Source organism: Echinops telfairi, unplaced genomic scaffold (assembly GCF_000313985.2).
Source record: "Echinops telfairi isolate 266 unplaced genomic scaffold, ASM31398v2 ScPeMD7_7469;HRSCAF=8507_1, whole genome shotgun sequence".
NCBI classification, from domain to species: Eukaryota; Metazoa; Chordata; class Mammalia; order Afrosoricida; family Tenrecidae; genus Echinops; species Echinops telfairi.
In genome coordinates this window covers 71388759-71395136 of record NW_022111373.1, presented here as the reverse complement: position 1 = coordinate 71395136, position 6378 = coordinate 71388759, and the positions used below count along the sequence as shown (strand labels likewise).

Genomic DNA, 6378 nt, shown 5'->3' with positions numbered 1-6378 from the left:
GCGCGCCTCGCTGCCGCCGCTCGGGCCTGGGAGCCGCTGCGCGGGCAGCGCCGGTAGGCCCCGCTCCCGGCCCTCAGGCACCTGGACTTTCAGGCGGTGTCGAGAGCCACGCGATCCGTCAGGTAGGCCCCGGTCGGTGGAGGAGCGCGGGCAACTTTCCCGAAACTGTGGCGTGTGGATTCGAGTGGGAGGTTCCCGCCATAGTTCCAGGCATCCCAGACTTGGCTTCCCACGGGCCGGTGGAATTTTGGAACTCTCTGTGGATCGCATGCGTTGCCCTTCTCGCGCCCCGCCCCGCTTTCCGGCCGGGACCCAAAGCGGAAGATTGTCTCGGGACACTTGCTTGGTGTTTTCGAAGGGTGGTGCAGAACTAACCATCGGATAGGGCATCTATTTGTCTTTAAGTGTTTTAATTAAGGTGGACCGGAAATCGCCCGTTATTCACTTTACAGGAAAATTCACGGGCGATGACATTCAGGTAGTTGGATGCCCTCCTTTTCCCGGTCAGCCTTTGTGTAAGTCGTTTCTTCGCTTCTTTCTAGGTAAGAGCACCAGGGGCTTATGGGGCCTGCTAACTTCTGCCCGATCCAAGCCCCCTTTCCTATATTATCCCTCTCAGTTCATTGTGTAGAAGTTTTTTAGATTGCGTCAACCCCGAGACTGAACAGAAACAAAGAGGAAGCAAAACTCAAACCTAATTGGAAACATGGCAACAGATGTGTGATGTACAGTTTTGTGAGGCGAGCCTATAAATTCGTTTGTGTTCCAGGTAAATATTTGGTAGAACTCAGTACTAGAGGCTTTTAACATGGACATTCCAAAGACTTACTGTATACTAAACAAAGGCCAACGATTGTGCCGACTTTTCATTAGCAATAGATTTCCATGTGTAACAGGCTGTTTGTCAGTCGTTTAAGAAGTGGCTACTTGAAACGTTGTGACTAGATTATTATTTAATAGTTGTGTGGACTGTAATTCTTAATAAAAAGAATGCCCGTTCAAATCGTCTGTGTCGTGTTGGCAAGGGCTAATCAGAATGCAAGATTTGAACTTTCTTGCACTTTGGAGACAATAAATGGGGTTAGGTGTCAAACACATTTGGACAAAATGGACAGTTTAGCCCTCCAAGTTGTAGGTTTTTAGGTCAGATTCTAGTTTCTGGGGGTTCCTGATGAAGGAATTAATGTGGCTCTGAGTGTTCTCCAGTTTGTTGGAGGAGAGTTAACTTTAGGAAAGAAATTTTAGGCTGTAAATTTTGAGACCAAGTATCCTATCACTAGGAGTTGCTTTGTAAACCACTCTGCTTCCCCCATAGCTCTTGGGTGATCATTTACAAATAAGCCTGTATAATTTGCTATTGAGTCAACCTTACCCAAAAAAGTCTTTATAGTTTGCTCTCGATTGCAAAAATCAGTGCATTGGTTTTTAAAAAGTTCCATATTTTATCCAGCTGAATATAAATTTGGTTATATTTCAGCACAGATTCAGAAACTGGTCATTCTCTAAGAAAAAATAGGATACTGCCAATATCTGGGTTGTATTTTTTTTTCATAAGATTTGCCCCACCTTTTACCACATTTAACGTCGACTAATGTTTTATACAAAACATTTTCAACTTTTTGAAGAAACCTTTCATTTGTAATGTAAGGAAAACAAAGATTTAAATTTTTGTGACGCGTCCCTTAATTGTAATAACTGGATTCTGTTCTATGAAAAAAATGATTCTGCTTGAAAAATAATGCTTTGTATTGTTTAGGACAGTTTATTTGCTGGCATTTATCGTCAGCAGTCAGTGTTGAAATGGACTAGAAACATGTCTTAGAGAAGAACTGAAATTCAGGAGAACTGAAACGGAAACTTGAGGAACTGAAACTCGTGGACTTTTGGTGGTAGCATGGAATGCCATTGGTTCAATTCTCTAGGAATGGCCCTCCCTATTGCAGTCTGGCTTACTTGGTTATAAGCCAGCCTTGAAAGCCAAGAGGAGGATCCTGGCAGATGTTTTGTTTTGGAGAGAGCCCCCAAAGCTTTGATGCTTATGTGGGAATGAGTGATAGACTGAATTAGGTATCTGCTCGTAGAATAAACATATGCATGTGAAATTATTCTAAGCTTTTAAGCCTGAGATAGTTGCTTCTTTGTAGAGTAATGTTGGGCCATAAGACACCTTTTGACATATTTTTAGTTTGAATCTGACTCTGTAATGGGATCGAAGTCAGTTTGGACAGTGACATCATTTTAGATCTGGAAGTCTGACTACTGTTTTTTGCCCCATATTTCAGTCCAGAACAAAAACATACGCATGTTACTAAAGTTATAAATAATGTGTCTAGAATTACAGCTATAAACATGAAATAAATCTGTAAAATAGAACATTTTCATTTGCCTTTTTTCTGAATATACATTCCTTTTCTTGTTTGATCACATCTGTAGTAACTGTTCCAGTAAAATGAAATGGCAAGCAAGGTTCATGACAATGTAATGTGCTCAATTTACTTATGAAATACATGAAATAGATATTACGTATTGTAGGGCATTGGGTCAGGAAACCAGTAAAGAGGACCAAGAAAGGGTGAATCTAGATAATGGACAGAATATACTTTTTGTTGGCAGTTTTGAGTCTGGCAACCAACAAGCGTTGCGTACGTTCTTAAACGAAGGATTCCCTAAACTGCTTCTGGGTTCAAGATATTTGTACATTTCCTATGAACAGTAAACATCACAGGTTATTTATCTCTTTTATAATGCAAGCTAACAGCCTGCAAAGAAAGTTGACAAATCTCTTGTCTTCTGGAGATAGTAACTTGTCTCCAGTCCTATTAGTAAAGAAGTTGGTATGAGATCTGATGGCTGCTGAGACAAGTGCCTGTTAGGAAACCCTACACTAGGGACTCTTGTTCATAGACTTGGAAAAACGAGGAACAAAATTTGAGCCTTTGTTTCTACCCAGATCCCCACCTTCGCCCTCCCCTTTTCTATCCTGTTGTCTCTTCTAGTTTTTCCCCCTTTCCAACCTCAATCTCCAGAGGCTACTACTTTAGTTCTTTTACTTGTTTAAGTGCTATTTTCCCCATAATTCTAGAAAAAGATGCTTTTTATATTATAGATCATTCTTTTGAATTTTTGTTGTTGCTTCTGGAATGAGGATTTACCATTTGTCCTCTCTCCTCAAGGCTTGATGGTCTTGGGTAAGTGTTGGACTGCTAACCATAAAGTTAATGGTTGAAACCCACCAATGGCTCTTTGGGAATAAAATGAGGATGCTTGCTTTCATAAAAATTGACAATCATGAAAACCCTATAAATGAGTGCTATGAGTCAGAATTAACTTACTGATAGTAGGTAGGTTTTATCCTCTTTGATCTGATTTTTTTGTTTATTAAAAAAAACTATTGATACAGTGGAAACATACAGGCAAATTTATAAAATACATAATAAATATGTGACATATAAAATAAATAGGGAGCTCTGATGGCACAGTAATTAAACACTTTGCTGCTGACCAAAAAGTCAGCAGTTCAAGGTTACCAGCTGTTCTCTGTGAGAGAGATGTAGCAATCTATTCCTGTGAAGATTACAGTTTTAGGACCCCACTGAGCTAAGGTTGCTGAGGTAGCATTGAATCTACAGTAATATGTTTAAAAGATGAACTATAAAAAATGGCATATATTAAATATAACAATTGTCTCAAATAAATGTTTGCAGTATTGTAAGAACTAAGTTTTGTTGTTGGGCAAATTGACTCAGACTCTTGGTGACTCTCTGCACCACAACAGAATGAAACAGTGCCCAGTCCTGCACCATCCTCAGAATTATGATGTTTGAGCCCATCATTACAGCCACTGTGTCTAAATAGGTAACAAATGATTATATGTTTTGTGTGAGCTTTTGAGTATATATATTTTTGATACTTAGTACTGGTTTTCTTTATGCCATAACTTCATCTGCTTGTTTGCTGCACACTTTTCTATGGTTAAATACAAGGAGACTTTGAAAAGTTTGTGGGAAAATTGAATTAAAAGATAATGGAATTTTTCCATGAAATTTTTGAAGTCCTTTCATAAAGCAAATAATATATCATTTAATTAAAAAAAAAACAATTTTTCTTCATTGCGTAGCTTTCCATCCTCTTACTGTTATCTGAGGTGTTTGCTTCCCTTCCCTTAGCCACGATCCTGGGAATTTTCTTTCTCTTTGATGTGGTTTAGATTTCACTGTTGTAGATCTCAGATTTTCTTTTTCAGTTTTTGCCACCTTACCTGTCATAGAAGGCTTGTGTTCCTCCTTGCCTTGATAGTATAGCAGGATATAGAATAATAGCATGAAAAGCATTTCTCTCAGGACCCTAAAAGCAATGGTTCACTGTTTTCTACTGTTGGTATTGATAAATCAATAATCATTTTTATTTATAGCTCTTTGCTAGTAATTAAAGTCCTTCTTTGGAAAAATTTTTTTGGTTATTTGTGAAAAATATTAATATTTGACAAGTCAACATTTTTTACATGCTTTGCCATCATTCCTGCCCTCCCCCCGCCCCGCCCAATCAGGGGATTGGTATTCTTTAGCTCTGGGCATTTTCTTAATTTATATATTTCTTCTATATTTCCTCTGTTCTTTTTGAAACCTATAATGTTGGATGTTGGACTGCATTCATGTATTTCTCTATATTTTCTCTCCTTGCCCCTGCCTCTTTCTTGCCCTTGCCAATTTGATCTTTTTCTTTCTTTTTTTATACAAAAGATACCCTCTTCCTTTCTTTCCCAAGATGCTTGTGCCTATCTTTTTCTTTCTAAGAGATTTTCTCAATGTTATCTTTAAACATTCTGTTGCATATTTCTGTTTTTAATTTTGTAATTACCAAGAGCTCTTTCCATTTTTTTTTAAGCAGCATACTTATGTGTCATGTTTAGAGTATATTTTCATTAATTATAGCTCCCCCTTTTGGAGGAGGGTATTCATTTTTTTTCTTGGTATTATTTCTGATTTTCCCCATATTCTTTTTTTCTTCTGATGATGCCTGGATGTTTATTTTAAGGGTAGGATATTAGAAATTGAATTGGAAGCTCTGTGTGCATGGGTGGGGCCTGCCAACAATTACACTAAAATTGATCAGGCAGGTCCCTTTGTGGAGCCCAAATACCAAGGTAGATATTGTTTGTGTGTATAATATGGAACTAATAGGAAATAAACTCTATTTATAATGGAAACCTTTTGTATTAATTGATTACATTTTGAAGAGAATCTCAGAAGTTAATAAATAGTTATTGGTAAGTTCTACATCCTAGGAATCAGGCATAATTTATATTTCTGAATAAAGTAAATTGAAGATAGAGACCTGGGCTTCCAGAGTTCCCACCACCAACTGCACTGATAAGCTTTAAAAAATGTCCAATAAAGAATCTTATGGGGGGAAAATAGAAATCTTGGAGAAAAGGCACCACCTTATAACCCAACATCGATAAAGATAAGAAAGAGAAAAAAACTTCCAAGTTTTATTAGTTCAGCTTACTCTTATCAGTTTCTTCAGAGAAGAAAAAATGGAAATCAGATTGTATACCTTAAATAATACCTATTATTTACCTTAAATAATACCTATTACAATACCTTAGATAATGCCTATTATTTTTAACTAATATAAAAATAAGACAAGAACTCAGAAGATTCAAACTGAACTTTGAGAAAGATGAAAAAACCAGTGTTAAATTTAAAAGATATATAACTTTTTAAAATACTTTTATTGGGGGAGTTTACATCTCTTATCACAATCATCCATTGTGTCAAGCACATTTGCACATATGCCACCATCATTTTCAAAGTATCCTCTTCTCACTTGAGCCCCTGATATCAGCTCCCGCTTTCTTCTCTGTCCCCACCGCCCACCCTCCCTGACGAACCCTTGTTAAATTTTAGATTATTATTTTCATATCATACATCATCCTCCCCCGCCCCTCACCCACTTTTCCGTTGTCCATCCCTGTGACATCCCCACCCTCCCCTAATCCTCCTGGTATCTACTCTCATTGTCGGCCATGGGGCGTGGGGTGGTCTATCTATCCTGGATTTCCTATGTTGTGGGCTCTTATTGTAGCAGTGTGCATGTTCTGGTCTAATTCGATTTTGTAAAGTAGAATTGAGGTAATGATAATGGGGTGAAGGAAGCACCAAAGAACTAGAGGAAAGTTGTGTTTCGTTGGTGCTATACTGCACCCTGACTGGCTCATCTCTTCCCTGTGACCCCTCTGTGAGGGGATGTCCAATTGTCTACAGATAGGCATTGGGTCTCCACTCCATGCACCCTTTCCCCCCATTCACATTGGGTATGATTTCGTTCTGGGTCTTAGATGCCAGATATCTGATTCCATCGACACCTTATGATCAC

General features: G+C 38.4%; 1 protein-coding gene, 1 long non-coding RNA gene and 1 pseudogene across 3 annotated transcripts in view; 2 read left to right on the top strand and 1 right to left on the bottom strand.

The window, feature by feature from the left end:
* LOC123521080 overlaps positions 1 to 227 on the bottom strand; it is a 2852-nt gene extending 2625 nt beyond the window's left edge. Inside the window, exon 1 of the long non-coding RNA XR_006679573.1 lies at positions 82 to 227. This is a non-coding gene — a long non-coding RNA (uncharacterized LOC123521080). The remainder of the gene's footprint in view (positions 1 to 81) is intronic.
* TENT2 (terminal nucleotidyltransferase 2) overlaps positions 43 to 6378 on the top strand; it is a 73967-nt gene continuing 67631 nt past the window's right edge. For both annotated transcript variants that reach the window (XM_013004929.2, XM_004703515.2), the window contains exon 1: positions 43 to 122. The gene's annotated coding sequence lies outside the window, so the exon portion shown is untranslated. The remainder of the gene's footprint in view (positions 123 to 6378) is intronic.
* LOC101648155 overlaps positions 2586 to 6378 on the top strand; it is a 6688-nt pseudogene continuing 2895 nt past the window's right edge.